This window comes from Podarcis filfolensis (assembly GCF_964270895.1).
Source record: "Podarcis filfolensis genome assembly, chromosome: 16".
Lineage (NCBI taxonomy): Eukaryota > Metazoa > Chordata > Lepidosauria > Squamata > Lacertidae > Podarcis > Podarcis filfolensis.
The window spans coordinates 7141884-7157596 of record NC_139620.1 but is presented as its reverse complement, the minus strand read 5'-3'; positions in this window follow the sequence as shown (position 1 = coordinate 7157596).

Genomic DNA, 15713 nt, shown 5'->3' with positions numbered 1-15713 from the left:
TTCTGAGAGAGGAAACAGCCTGGGTTGGGTGTGGGACAGGCAGGGCTTTATTTCAGCCACAACTCACTGGAACTCAGTTCCTACACCTCTCAGGCAGGCATCATTGCCATTATAAGAGAACATGAGAGGCATTCATGGTGAGTTCTGGCATCCTCCCCCCCGCCCCCCAGAAAATAGCACTTGGGAGAAGTAATGGACACCTTGCAGCTAAGTATCAGGAGTCCTGGTTCCCAGCTTGATAATACAGTGAGTGTAGATAATTAAAAAGGAGGATTTATTGGAAAAGCAAACAGATATCTCCGGACAGATCTAACAAAGCCTCCTGCATCATTACTCATGATGAACCTTCTGAAGATTCCTTCCGGGATTTGCAGAATATATTGAAATGACACCCCTTGCACCGTTTGTTTTGCTTCCTGTCTAGAAGCCCTCCCATTCGCCAACTCCTTGGAGAGATTAGATTAGTGCCCAACTCTTCCTTTTCCAGCAAACTGTCTCCTTGTCTATTTGCGCCCATTTGAGCTTCCAGCGTGCTTTGGCAGTGTTCTAGCCTGCTCTCAGCTACTGCCTTATCAGCTTGCCCATCAAGGTCAGGAAGAGCCGATTTCTGCAGCTGCCAGTTCTCCCCTGACTAACATCAAAGCCTCCTTGTTTCTGGCTGCTTTCTGCAGTTGGCTGTAACCCTTCGCTTAGAGCTGGCTCATTCCTGACACTCAGGAAAAGCTGCAGCTCAGTGGAACAGCGCCTGCTCTGTGTGCATAAAGTCTCAGGTCCAATCCCCAACAACTCCAGGTGGGGCGGGAATTGCCTGAAACCTGGGAGAGATGACCCAATGGCTTGACACAGCAGAAGGCATTTTCCTATGTTCCTAAGATGACCCTTTCTCTAGGGGTTAAGGGTAGTAAACAAAGCCATTCCCTCTGCTTTATCATCATAGCAGCCCTGTGAAGTCAGGACAATCTAGCCCAGTATGATTCATGATTTCATGCTGTCGTCAACAATAGCCCTCTCCCAGTCGTGTCCTGCTGGTATTCAGGAGCAGCGAAGGGTTATCACATGGAAGAATACAAAGCAGAGGGCCAGCTCCAGGGGGCTGGGTCCATTTCCCATATTTTGGGGGTTGAAGCCAGGACCCGCCCCCCAGTGTTCCAAAAGTGCGGAGGTGAAGCGTGGAGCCGACTGCAGTGCGGGCTCCAGTGGCTGAGTCATCCTTCTCCTGCCACGGAGGGAAGGAGAGTCAAAGCAGCCTCCTGCCAGTGGCAGTACCAGGAGGAGGCAAAGGAGGAGCCACTGGCCACTGAAGCTGCAGGGGCACCACATCTGTCTCCACTTTTGGCTCCTCCCAACGTACGAACGTCACACGTGTGACATCAGGACATCACACGAGCAACATTGGACCCCTAATCACCCTTGCAAGCTGGTGCCTCCTGTACAGAGACTTAATGAGCTTGTGTTGGAGAAGGGTTAATTCCACATGGATGCCAGGAGATGATGAGAGCAGTTGGACAATGGAAGCAATTACAGTGGTACCTCAGGTTGAGAACTTAATTCGTTCTGGAGGTCCATTCTTAACCTGAAGTACCACTTTAGCTAATGGGGCCTCCTGCCGCCGCCGCGTGATTTCTGTTCTCATCCTGAAGCAAAGTTCTTAACCCAAGGTACTATTTCTGTGTTAGCAGAGTCTGTAACCTGAAGCATCTGTAACCTGAAGTGTCTGTAACCCGAGGTACCACTGTACCTAAAGCAAGGGTGCCCAAACTTTTTTCAAAGAGGGCCAGCTTTGATGAAGTGGACATGCGTGAGGACCAGCCAAAGTTGAGCTTTTTTTAAGGATTGAAGTTGCTGAGCTTTTTTAAGGATTTTACCCCAGGACATATGCTGCCATGGGGGCTGGATTAGGCCCCTTAAACAGACTTTGGACATGCCTGACCTAAAGGGTTGATAGCCTTTCCCTAACATAAGAACATCAGAAGGGCCATCCTGAATCGGGTCAAAGGCCCATCTAGACCAGCATCATGTTCTCAGAGTGTCAACCAGATGCCCAGGGAAAACGGGCAAGTGGGACCTGGGTGCAACAGCAATTCTCTCCATTTGCAGGTCCGGGCAACTGGTATTCAGAAGCATACACCACCTGACACTGGAGGTAACCTGACGCCACTGACAGCTGCCCAATCCTTCTTTCAAATCTGTCCAAACTGATGGCCATTATCACTCAATCTTGTGGGAGTGAATTGCACACTTTAAATATGTGTTGTGTGAAGAAGTTCTTCCTTTTGCCTCTCCTGGATTTTCCCGGTTGACAGCTCAGAGATTGCAATCTGATACGCAATTAAAAGGGAGTAAGCTCCCTGCTGAACTCAGTGGCATCCGAGTACACAGGATCTGCCCTGGATGCAGCCCCCAGCAACTGGTGTTATTCAGAGGCTGACTCTGACATAGCCTTCATGGGTACTAGCCACTGGTAGCTTCATCCTCCATGAATTTGTCTAGATCAGTGGTTCTCAACCTGTGGGTCCCCAGATGTTGTTGGACTACAACTCCCATCATCCCTGAGCTCTGGCCTTGCTAGCTAGGGGTGTTGGGAGTTGTAGTTCAACAACATCTGGGGACCCACAGGTTGAGAAAGGCTGGTCTAGATAGAACCCTGCTGGATTAAGCCAAAGCTGTCATCTAGTCCAGAATCCTGTTCTCACAGTGGCCGACTATCAGGCACTGGACAGGGGAGGAATATTGGAGATCACTTCCCCAGCCTGAACCTCCCAGAGAAGAAGAAGACAGTATAATAATAATAATAATAATAATAATAATAATAATAATAAAAAAAATTTATTTATACCCTGCCCTTCCTGGTTCAGAAAACTGGGCTCGGGTTGGCTAACAATGCTGTAGAAGCAGCATAAAATAAAGCATAAAAACATGAATAACAATAAAATTCAAAGTTCAGAAATCAATTTGGGGGAAATCCATCTAATTAGATAGTCACCAGGGCTAGCTGGCTGAATTAGTCCTACTTGGGCCAGCGAGGAGGCCAGGGGAGAATTAGCTGTCGGGGTCTCAGAGCTGGTAATCTTTATAAAAGGGGAGGGGGAGGGAAGAGAAGGGAAGGGAAATAAAAGATCAGGCTGAATTCAAATTAAAGGCCAGGCGGATGGAGGCCTGACGGAAGGAGGTTAAATCCTGAAGGGCCCTAGTCTCATGGGACAGAGCATTCCACCAGGTTGGAGCCATCACTGAAAAGGCCCTGGCCCTGGCGGAGGATAGTGTGACTTCTTTAGAGCCTGGGACCTCTAAACTATGGTTACCCATGGACGTTAAGGTCCTCCGTGGGGCAGACCTGGAGAGGCGGTCCCATAAATACGAGGGCCCTAAGCCACAAAGGGCTTAGTATAGATTTACAACAGTGGTTTGCAGGAGGTCACAGCTCAGAGCCAGATGAGGAGTTAAAGTTGGGAAAAAAATGGGAGAGGAGGAGGAAGAGGCAGAGTTGGAGCAGCTGGCTGACACGTTATCACTAGAAAGCATTCCAGACCACCCCTTCTCCAAGAACCTGGTGAGCATTAAAATTAAGAGAGCAAAGATCTCAGAGACAAATGCCCCTAAGCGGTCACTTTAAGATGAGGTGCTGTTGACGACTGAGGAGAGAAGCGGAGTGGAGATTACCCAGAACAACGCCATTACTCCAGGAGACTGCATTTCTAAACCACTCTGTGTGAATATTGAATAAAATACATTGGTAAGAACAGGCACCCCCAAACTCTGCCCTCCAGATGTTTTGGGACTACAATTCCCATCATCCCTGACCACTGGTCCTGTTAGCTAGGGGTGATGGGAGTTGTAGTCCCAAAACATCTGGAGGGCCGAGTTTGGGGTAAGAACTTGGATTGTCTATCTATTCCTGGTAGCCAACCGTGGGGGGGGGGGTCAGATCTCCTGATGCCTGACACTGACCAGGTGCCCCAATGGGAAGTTCACAAGAGGACCTGACCCGGGGCAAACTTTGCTCTTTCAAATTTCAGCAGCATCCTGGGAGAGGCCAACATTCAGTGCCCCACTGCCTCTCGCCTTCCATTCTGACACTATGTTTGGCACCCAGTGTGGCAGAACTGGGTGCGCTGCCCTAAATCCGTCTCTGCTTGAGCACAACAGCAACACCCTCCCAGCCTGTGATGCCCTGCAAGTGGTAGGGAGAGACCTACTGCCTATGGCAGTCGAGGTAGAACATAACCACCACATCTAGCAGAGAATGGTCTTCAGTCTTCAAGGACATCCACCTCTGCTGGGAGTGCTCATTGTTGGCAAGCTACCAAGGAAACGGGGGCAATTGGCAGACCCCCAGCTGGCTCCAGCCCACTGTCCGGTGTGCTGGGCGATCTCCAGTCCTTGGTGCAGCATTAGTGACCCGAGCTTCAGAAGCTTCAGAAACATAGCTGTCAACTTACAGATTTGAAAATAAGGGACCAGCAGCCTCGAAAATAAGGGATCAGCAGCCAAAATAAGGGATTTTCCAAGCACAGGTATGTTCAACTTCTGAGCCCCTCCGAGCCAAAGGCAGAAAGCCCAGCCAGCAGCCAAACGAAGCCTCAAGCGGTGGTTCCCACAGCGCAGCAACCCGGCAAAGGGGATGCAGCAAGGAAAACCACCGTCACCTCTTCGCTGGGAAGCGCTGAGCAAAGGCGAGTCCCCAGGCAACGCGGCCGATTTGATCGGCACAAGGCATGCAAGCTCCACCCCCCAGTCCTTCTTAGACCCCTTATTGGGTGAGCAACGCAGCCAAGCAACACAGTTGGAGCCTCCCTCCTCCCTGGCCGGCAGGGAGGGTGGGAGAGGAGCTGCTTCCTTTGAAACTCGGGAAATTTAAAGGACATCATCAATAAGGGACAGCAGCAGTTGTGTGAGCATATTTACAAGCAGTTTATTCAGCATACAGCAAGACAAAAGGAAACATGTCTGATCCCTTTCGTGTCCAAAGCAAGACAGCAAAAGCAAAAGCTATATACAAACAGAAGTTCCCAGCAAGCTGTGTTGGAGTGTAAACAAGCATGTGACACATAACAATCATGCCTGTTCCTTAAGGTGGAACGGAATCTCCCAATCCTGGATTTGCTCCTTCAAGAAGGGTAGCAGTGTCCTGCTAGATTGGTCTTCTCCAATGTGGCATCCTCCAGATATTGTTGGACCCCCAACATCCTTCAGCTCCTGCCAGCATGACCAACGTGAAGGGATGATGGGAGTCACGGTTCAACTTCATTTGTAGAACATCTGGTTGGGGAAGGTTGAATTACACGGCACACAGGCTCTTCTCCAACACTGTGATTATACTGTATTATTCTTTTGGATGAATGAAGAAGTGTGTCAGTTCTCTCATAGTTCCAGCCAGCCAAACCATGCTACACAACATGCCATTCCAATTTTCCCTTCTCATCCCAATAGCCAATCAACATTCCATGGCTGAAGAGCACAGGTGACCCACATTAGGCTGTTTTGGCAGGTACAGTGGTACCTCAGGTTACAAACGCTTCAGGTTACAAATGCTTCAGGTTACAAACTCCGCTAACCCGCAAGTAGTACCTCGGGTTAAGAACTTTATTTCAGGATAAGAACAGAAATCGTGCTCCGGCGGCGCAGAGGCAGCAGGAGGCCCCATTAGCTAAAGTGGTGCTTCAGGTTAAGAACAGTTTCAGGTTAAGAACGGAGCTCTGGAACAAATTAAGTACTTAACTTGAGGTGCCACTGTACTATTTATTTATTTATTTATTTATTTATTATTTATTTATTTATTTTGAATTTTATTTATTTATTAACTCCATTTATTACAGTCCAGAGACCTTACAAATCGTTACAAAGCAATGCACAATTCAGACAGCCTACCTCCAGGTTAAACAAGCATTTTGTTCAGACTTAAAGATAGGAATCATTGGTTCTTGCAGCCACCGATAAAAACTTCGCCACTGCTAATGTTCTAGCGTTTGTCCAGTCTTCCAATAGGAACCTGACATAGTGAGCCTCTGATTTTCCCGGGAAAGGTACCAGCAAGGGTAATATCAGTTCAGCCTTGGCTTGCTCGTATTTCGCACAGTGCAGCAAAATATGTTTTATAGAATCGATGTCTTCAGCACACGAGCGAAGTCTGTCCTGGTAGGGAACTCCTCTCAACCTGCCATCCAACACTGCAGAAAGAAAGACGTTTAATCTGGATTTATTTATTAAAGTTCTTATGTTACATCGGTAAACATTATCATATTGCATCACAAGGCTTATTGTACTATAATTTTCAACATGTATACAAAGTTTATATACTAAAAGAAAAAAAAAGGGGGAACAAGGACAAAAAACTATTCCAAAATTATATATGTACCAACACTCTGGACTTCCTGTCTATCCCGTTGTATATTCCTTTTTTTTACAAATGAATGTACTCTTATTATAGTATATTTCTTTACATTTTATCTAATACATTCCTATATCAATATGTACCCTTGTCTTATTTCTCATCTCGGTCTCTCTCCAACGTCAGTCGAATGCTAGCATAGATAGCCAACCTTGACTGTATTTTTGAACATATATCTATCCCACTTTTCCATAATTTTTTGTTTTCAATGTACCGGTATTTGTGGGAGCGGAGTTTATGGGGTTATTTTGTTTTAGTTTTCATTATGTATTTTTGTTTTCTATACTCATCTTGCAAAATGCTCCGAGATCTTCGGATGAAGGACGGTATACAAATTTAAGAATGAATGAATGATCTGGTTCAGAATCTGTTCCCCAGTGGGAAATAGATAAGCTGAACCAAACTGGACAACACTCTCCCCTCCTGTGGTTTCCAGCAACTGGTACAGTGGTACCTCGGGTTAAGTACTTAATTCGTTCCGGAGGTCCGTACTTAACCTGAAACTGTTCTTAACCTGAAGCACCACTTTAGCTAATGGGGCCTCCTGCTGCTGCTGTGCCGCCCCTGTATGATTTCTGTTCTCATCCTGAAGCAAAGTTCTTAACCTGAAGCACGATTTCTGGGTTAGCAGAGTCTGTCACCTGAAGCGTATGTAACCCAAGGTACCACTGTATTCAGAATCATTGCTGCCTCTGACTGTGGAGGCAGAGGACAGCTATAATTTTTTTCAGTGCATAGGAAACGTTCTTTTTCGCAGGTATTCTAAATAAAAAATAAATAATAAAATGGTAGAATATCTGCAGCTAGCGAAAGGAAGAGGAAGAGGAAGAGGCCACCCAAAACAAAAAGTCTATAAGGACTGGGGAATCTTTAAAGAATATTTAGAAAACTATGGAATAAAAGGAAACATCTTGGCACAATTGGACTGATCCCTGTATTGTATAAATATAAGTTCGTAGGGAGGTAAAAAGAAATTATATAAGAAATATGTAACTGTGCTGTATAAAGCAATGGATAGATAAAGTACAGTGAGATTAATTGGAAGTCAGTTTTAAATTTCTTCTCTATAAGTTTTATAATTGTGTTTAGTATCAGGAGTATATATAAGGATAATTATATTAATTATATTATAATTATATTAATTAATTATCTTATAGTGTGGTGGTTTGTTTGATTTTTCTGTTATTTGTTTGTTTGATTGTATGTTTGTTTACATGTATGTACGTCTGTTTTCTCATAAATCTATTTGTTTTAAATTAATAAAGATATATTTTTTAAAAAGGAAACGTTCTTTTTCATTCTTCTTATTCCCTTGACCCCAATCTCCTGCAGAGAGCTAAGCTGCTCCCCATCTCTCTCAACCTGTCTCTCACCCACGTGGATAAACACCTTCCTGACATATGATCATCTGGGAGGGTTCCAGCAGGAACGCAGGGGAAATGGAGCAACAACAACAGCAGAGCAGGTTTGGCCAGAAGGAAACTCACCATCCGCCTCCCACTTTCTCTCACCGCTCAGCATAAGGGAAGCTGGCGTGGGGTGCCTTGCTTTTGCAAATGCTGCATTTGCCCGGGCCAATTTCTCAGAGCTGACCTGGGTAAGTCTTGGGATTTTATTCTGTCTTAGGTTTAGGCTGCATACATATTTAAAGCAAACTAGGCTGAAGAATCCAGGGGGAGGCACACTTTCTTCAGAGTGCTGGGAATTTGTAGCTCTGTGAGGAGTAAGCTGCAGTGCCCAGCATTCTTTGGAGAAAGTAATGTGCTTAAAAAATAAATAAATGGCTTAGATACATTTTGTGGGTGCAGTGCTGGGACCACAGAGTTGGGAATGAGGGAGGCATCGAAAGCCCATATAGCTCAGCTCATTTCCGTGAGGTTCCATTGCTGTAAGGATTCACTATGCATGAAAGTTAAGGTAAAGGTAAAGGTAAAGGTAAAGGTAAAGGTAAAGGACCCCTGGATGGTTAAGTCTAGTCAAAGGTGACTGTTGCGGAGCTCATTTTGCTTCAGGCCGAGGGAGCCAGCGTTTGTCCACAGACAGCTTTCTGGGTCATGTGGCCAGCATGACTAAACCGCTTCTGGTGCATGGAGGACCATGATGAGTGCCAGAGCGCACAGAAACACCATTTACCTTCCCGCCACAATGGTACCTATTTATCTACTTGGACTGGTGTGCTTTTGAACTGCTAGGTTGGCAGGAGCTGGGACAGAGCAACAGGAGCTCACCCCGTCGGGGGATTCAAACTGCTGACCTTCCGATCAGCAAGCCCAAGGGGCTCAGTGGTTTAGCAGTGCCCCCAGCCCCTGAAACCAACCTGGGGGAAATTCAGACTGTAGAACATCATCAGTGGAAGTACTGGTGCTTTATAGAAAAATGGTATGTTATGAAATGCATTGATGATGAGAGGCTGATGGTGGTTCCAGTTGGTATCTGAATATGTTTGTGTGTGTGTTTGACTACTCTTATATATGCAATTGTTCTGTACATGGTTTTTACTGTATGACGAAGTCCAGGAGTGCCAACTTGGCTCCATGACTGTGGGTGCCCCGTGCCATGGGTGCCATGCAGCATGCATGTCCCTGGCACTGAAATTTGTGGGTGCTCAGCCCCTTCATGTGGGATTTTGTGGGTGCTCAGGCACCCAGGGGCCCAGGGAGTTGGCACCAATGTCTACTGCTGAGCTACAGCCCTATCCCATAGTAGACAGCCAAATGATCTGGGAAGCTCAAAATCAGGGCGGGAAGCAAACAGCCTTGCCCCACTATTGCATTCTAGTAAATTACTGTTCAGAGGCATATTATTTTGTTGTATTAGATGATGAGTACGATGATTTCGTTCTGCAATAAGGCATGCGTATTGATTTGTTGTTGTTTAGTCATATAGTCGCATCCGAGTCTTCATGACCCCATGGACCAGAGCATGCCAGGCACTCCTGTCTTCCACTGTCTCCCGCAGTTTGGGCAAACTCACGTTCGTAGCTTTAAGAACACCGTCCAACCATCTCGTCCTCCATCGTCCCCTTCTCCTTGTGCCCTCCATCTTTCCCAACATCAGGGTCTTTGCCAGGGAGTCTTCTCTTCTTATGAGGTGGCCAAAGTATTGGAGCCTCAGCTTCTGGATCTGTCCTTCCAGTGAGCACTCAGGGCTGATTTCGTAAGAATGGAATGGTATGATCTTCTTGCAGTCCATGGGACTCTCAAGAGTCTCCTCCAGCACCATAATTCAAAAGCATCAATTCTTCGAACTTGTTATTATTACCAGTATATGATTATTATTTTGCAGACAACTTCAAGTCATCCCCCCCTTTGAAATTAATTGATCTAAGTTTGTTATGCCTATCAATTTCAATGGTATACGTTAACATTAAATGCAACCTATTGTTTTTTCACATATGAATCAGTTTTTATGAAGCATTTTGAAGTGATTTCCCTATAGGGGCCCCTGGGGGCCTGAGCTCAGCACCCACACTGCAGGGCCCCCCCGATGCAACTTCTGGTGCTCTCTGAGGCCTTGCAGGATCTTGGAACCTGACTTCTGGTGGCACCAGAAGCCAGGTTCTGAGGCTGCAGGGCGCGTGATGTCATGACATCACGCTGCAATGTGACATCATGACATCACGGTGAATGCGCTGGGCACCTATGACCTATAGCCCTTCGTTTTGTCTGCTCTAAATCTGGGAAGCCTGAGAGCAGAACCTGAGGCCCAGTGATTGGTATTCAGAGGCGTCCTGCCTTGGACTGTGGAGATGGAACAAAACTCTCATGACAACCTTCTGCTCCATGAAGTTGTCTAATCCCCTTTCAAAATCAAAGTGTTGGTGCTGACCTTTAAAGCCCTAAACAGCCTCGGTCCTGTATACCTGAAGGAGCATCTCCGCCTGCATCGTTCAGCCTGGACACTGAGGTCCAGCGCCGAGGGCCTTCTGATGAGAAGTGAGGTTACAGGAAACCAAAAAGAGGGCTTTCTCGGTAGTGGCGCCCACCCTGTGGAATGCCCTCCCATCAGATGTCAAGGAAATAAGCAGCTATCTTATCTTTAAAAGACATCTGAAGGCAGCCCTGTTTAGGGAAGTTTTTAATATTTAATGCTGTATTGTTTTTAACACTTGATTGGGAGCCATCCAGAGTGGCTGGGGAAACTAATAAATTATTACAGTGGTACCTCGGGTTAAGTACTTAATTCATTCCGGACATCCGTTCTTACCTAAAACTGTTCTTAACCTGAAGCACCACTTTAGCTAATGGGGCCTCCTCCTGCTGCCCGATTTCTGTTCTCATCCTGAAGCAAAGTTCTTAACCTGAAGCACTATTTCTGGGTTAGCGGAGTCTGTAACCTGAAGTGTATGTAACCCGAGGTACCACTGTATTCTATTGTTATTATCCAAGCTGGTGCCCATCGCTGCCTCCTGTGAAGAGCAAATTCCATAGTTCAACTACGCATTATGTGAGGAAATCCTTCCTTTGGACTGTCCTTAATCTTCCCGGTTGATGCCAAAATTCCTAGGGAACAGATAAGACTATTTATGTATGCGACCACGGCTGTGCGGATGTTATTGGCCCAGAGATGGAAAGAAGATAAAGTCCCAACCAGAGAAGAATAGCAGATTAAGTTAATGAACTATGCAGAAATGGCTAAAATGACCAGAAGAATCAGAAATAAGGAAGGCCAAAATTTTAATAAGGAATGGGGAAATATTTTATAACGTATCTTAAAGTCCATTGTAAACAGTTACAATCGTTCGTAGGATTGGAATATCACTTGTGGTTCATTGGTGAATTTTGGACACAATAGAGAGGTAAAATATTTGGATTGTCATAAAAGATGCAGGACGCGGGCTTTCTCAACCTTGGCCCTCCACATGTTTTGAGACTACAGTTCCCATCATCCCTGACCACTGGTCCTGCTAGCTAGGGATCATGGGAGTTGTAGTCCCAAAACATCTGGAGGGCCGAGGTTGAGGAAGCCTGTGCAGGGGGAAATGATTGACAATAGGACCCACAAAGGGGAGGAGGAAAGTCCAAGAGATTCCTTGGAATCTTGTTTTTATGTTGTATATGTGACTAAAATTTTAACCTCAAAAACCAAATAAATTAATTAAAAAAAACCTTGCTGGTACCTTTCCCGGGAAAATCAGAGGCTCACTATGTCAGGTTCCTATTGGAAGACCGGACAAACGCTAGAACATTAGCAGTGGCGAAGTTTTTATCGGTGGTTGCAAGAACCAATGATCCCTGTCTTTAAGTCTGAACAAAATGCTTGTTTAACCTGGAGGTAGGCTGTCTGAATTGTGCATTGCTCTGTAACTATTTGTTGGGTCTCTGGACCATAATAAAGATTGATTGAAAAAACAAAAAAGTATTTTCCGGGTTGACAGCTGAGAGGCTGCAAATTGACACCTACTTAACTGGTAGCAAGACCCATTAGACTTGATGGGTCTTACATCAGAGTAGACATTCTTAGGATTGCACTGCCTGTTGTGTCAACAGGTGTCATTTCTCCAGGTTAATCCCAAGTGTTCCAGCAGACACCCATGATTTGTGTGGGAGAACATATGGGCGGTTTTGGGTGTGAGTCATGGCCAAATCCTCCTCTCACTCCTCCGCCTCCTATTTTGTTCAATTGCAGCCGTGGGGTGTAGCTCCCTGGGTGATACTTGCTTGCTTGCCAGGAGAAAAATGGGTCATGAAAATCAAATGGCTATAACAGTGCACAGGAGCCAACTCCAGGGGGCCATGGGTGCTTGGGCGCCCACAATAATATAATTTTGGAAAGGAAATTCCGTATATAATATCTAACATTGGAATTATATAATAATATAACATTGGAAAGGAAATTCTATCCCAACAAAAGGGGAATGGTTAAGTAAACTATGTGAGTACCTGACGGATTTAATAAGGCATAAATCCGAAACTATAATTCAGAAACAATGGGAATGCTTAAATGACTATTTATACAAGCAGGGCTCAAATACAAAAGTTTGGTTGTGCTTAGACTAACCTTGTGAAGAATATAGAGAACATAAAGATTTAACTGATTATGAAAGAACCTAAGGAAGAACAGATGTAAAGGCGAGCAAGATAACTAAGACATGTGGTGAATGCGGTGGAAGTCTTTTATAATATTTTAACTAGGATTTATATATTGTAATGTTTGAAGCATGAATTTGGTAATATTATTGGTTATGAAAAGTATTTTCTTTTCTTTTGTCTTTGTTTTTAGTTTGCATTTTGGAAAAAATGTATATAAATGTGTTTACAGTGTTATCTATTGTTCTTTGTTTCTCTTTCTTTTTCTTTTCTTGTAAAATTCAATAAAATAGAAAAAATAATAATATAATTTTGGGGGCTGGGTGCCCACAAAGTCAATGAAAAACACCAGCAGGTGGCAGCAACACTGTCTCCTAGAGAGAAGTAGTTCAACTCTGCCAGTGTGGTGTAGTGGTTAAGAGTGGTAGTCTCGTAATCTGGGGAATCGGGTTCGCGTCTCCGCTCCTCCACATGCAGCTGCTGGGTGACCTTGGGCCAGTCACACTTCTCTGAAGTCTCTCAGACTCACTCACCTAACAGGTACCCTTTTCTGGTGGGTGGGTCTCTCTGTCTCCAAGTCCAAGCCCCTCCCCATGGAAAAGGGTGTTTTGCTGTCTGTGGATAGGAGGAAGAAGAGGAGTCCCCACTGCCGCCGCAACGCAGATGTGTGACGTCACACACACACACGCCTGCATGTAGTGCATGTGATGTTGCATGCCCACGTTGCAGCAGTGGGTACCCACAGTGGCACCCCTGCAACAGTGGTACCCAAACTGCAATCTGTGGATCCATGAGCTTCATTCAGGTGGTCCAGGGCATGTCTGCATTGAAATTTCATGTTGAATTTTCATTGCATTTTGATTGCATCTTTTCTTTCTTCTACTGCATTTTATTACAATCTGAATTCTATGAGTGCAGATTCCAATACAGTAAGATGCAACATAAGAAATAAAAGAAGCAACGAGAGGACAGCTACAAATAATTCAGCATCTAGCAAAGCACATTGCAGTTGCTTCCAAAATGGAATAAAAATCAGGAATGGGTTCTCCAGGGTCATCAGGTATTTTAAGGTGGTCCATAAAAAGAAGACCTACAGTGACCTATTCAGCCTCCTGCACTAGGAAGGGACTCCTAGCCCTTCCACAATATGTCTTTGACTACCAGTTAAATTGTTACGGCTTTTGGTTCATACAATAAACCCTTTTTGCTGAATACCAGTTGAGCCAGGATGCTGAAGCAGATAGGCCTTTGGCCTGATCCAGCAGGCTTTTATTATGTTCTTGTGATCAGCCTTCATTCCTACTTGCAGGAAAACATCTGAGCATCGCAAGATGTCAAGCCTGTACAAAGCCTTCACAAACATGATTGAGCGCAACTCCAAGGCAAACCACAAGAAGGTGGCCGAGACGGAGAAGTTCCAGAAGAGTGAGTTTAAGAAACTAATTCACCAGGAACTCTCACCGGTCAAGGTAATCCTTGTTTGAGGGGAAAGGGGTCTAGCAACACAGATGGATCCAGAGCAGCAGGCAGATGGAGAAATATCATCTAGACAAGTAGCTTATCAATCAATCCCTCTTCCCAGGGAACTCTGGGAATTGTAGCTTTGGGTGGGGGGATAGGGGGTATTCTAAAAGTGCTGAGCACTCTTAACAAGCTACACTTCCCAGAATTCGTGGGGAGAAGCTATGACTCTTAGAGTGGTATAATACTGCTTTAAATGTAGGGTACAAACAAGGCCTGTATCTATGGAGGCATCGTTGGTGGCTTTCTGACCTTTGCGTGGCAAGACCCCTCCCCCATGTGAAATGAAGACGCCAGACACAGAATTTTAGGTTAATGGGCATAAAAAGGCCACAACTTTATTGATTACAGAATTTGGAAGGTATTGGCCTTAGGCATTGGCTCCTACCGACTACCCGGTATGGTGACCGGGGTGGGTTGTCCACAAACCGTGGGAGTCCTGTTGAAGTACGCCAACTAGGATCCCACGGGTGTCACCGCTCTGGGGCGTGCCGGAGGCCCTTACCTCCCTAGGTTTCGGACAAGGCCACGCCCCTCGGAGTCCTCTACCGGACTACCCATACTTTGGGGAAGGTGATGGCGCTTCCTTCCCCCCCTTCATTTGCATAACAATAGACCCCTGCCAATGCCTAACCGCCAATACCAAAATAAGTTGTGACGTTTGCTACGAGGTAGGCGAAAAAACCAAAAGGCTAGAAATGCGCCAACTTGGAAAAATTCCTACCAGGCCCCATGCGGCGACCAACCGAAGTCCATAGCAAGGTCAAGGCAAGCTAAACCTAAAGGGAGGGTGGGATGGGAAAACCGCTCAGCTGGAAACGAAGGGGCAAAGAGGGCGGTCCCCGGTCGTGCCCAGCCATAAATAGGCTAGGCCACGCCTCCCCAGCCCGCCGATTGGCGGGCCGGGTGGCTGACACGCCCGGGGATTCCCTAACCACGCGGGGGCAAGGGCCAGCCCCCGCGCGAGATGTGGGAGGGAATTCTGCCCGCAACCCCCTCTCCTCCCAGGTCGGAAATGGCTTTCTCCAATCACCATACTCCTCTCAGGCCAATTTGCATTTCAAGCAACCAACACCTCTTGTTATCCCAAAATACAGACGTGCTTTTACACTTGCAAGACTGGATGTTTTGCCATCTGCGGTACTTGAGGGTCGATTCTAAAAGATCCCGCCTGAGAAACGTCTTTGCCCCTGTGGAGATGGTAGCACCGAAACAGCGGCCCACGTCCTCCTGTCTTGTACTCTCTACAAAGACCTGAGGAACGAGATCATCACCCCACTTGTACTAACCATCCCAGGGCGCTCAACCACTGCCACATTGTCCTTTCTTCTATCAGATCAAAATGAGCAGATAACAGCAGAGGTTGCTAGGTTCATAGCAGGGGCAATCAGAATAAGGGCCACTAACTGACGGCTGATTCAGGACTTTAAATTGTGCTCTTATATCAAATTCCCTTTCCTGCGTATACTGTAATGTTTTACTGTTGCTATAGCCATTGGCTGATGCAAATAAAGTTTTATCTTATCTATCTTAACCAACACCTCTCACACTAAGGAAAGGGGGAAAAGGCTGCCATCCTTATCTGGCCTTGAAACCAATGACCAAGAATTCAGGTGGGTCTACAGAGGGGATGGGCAGCTCCCCTGGCTAATCCAATGAGGTTCTCATAATTTGTTGGGACTTCTGCTATATGAAAAGGAATTCCATTGATACCTGGAGAAGTAAAGGTTTCAGGTGTGTGTGTGTGGGGGGGTAAGATATGATTCATTCTCCAA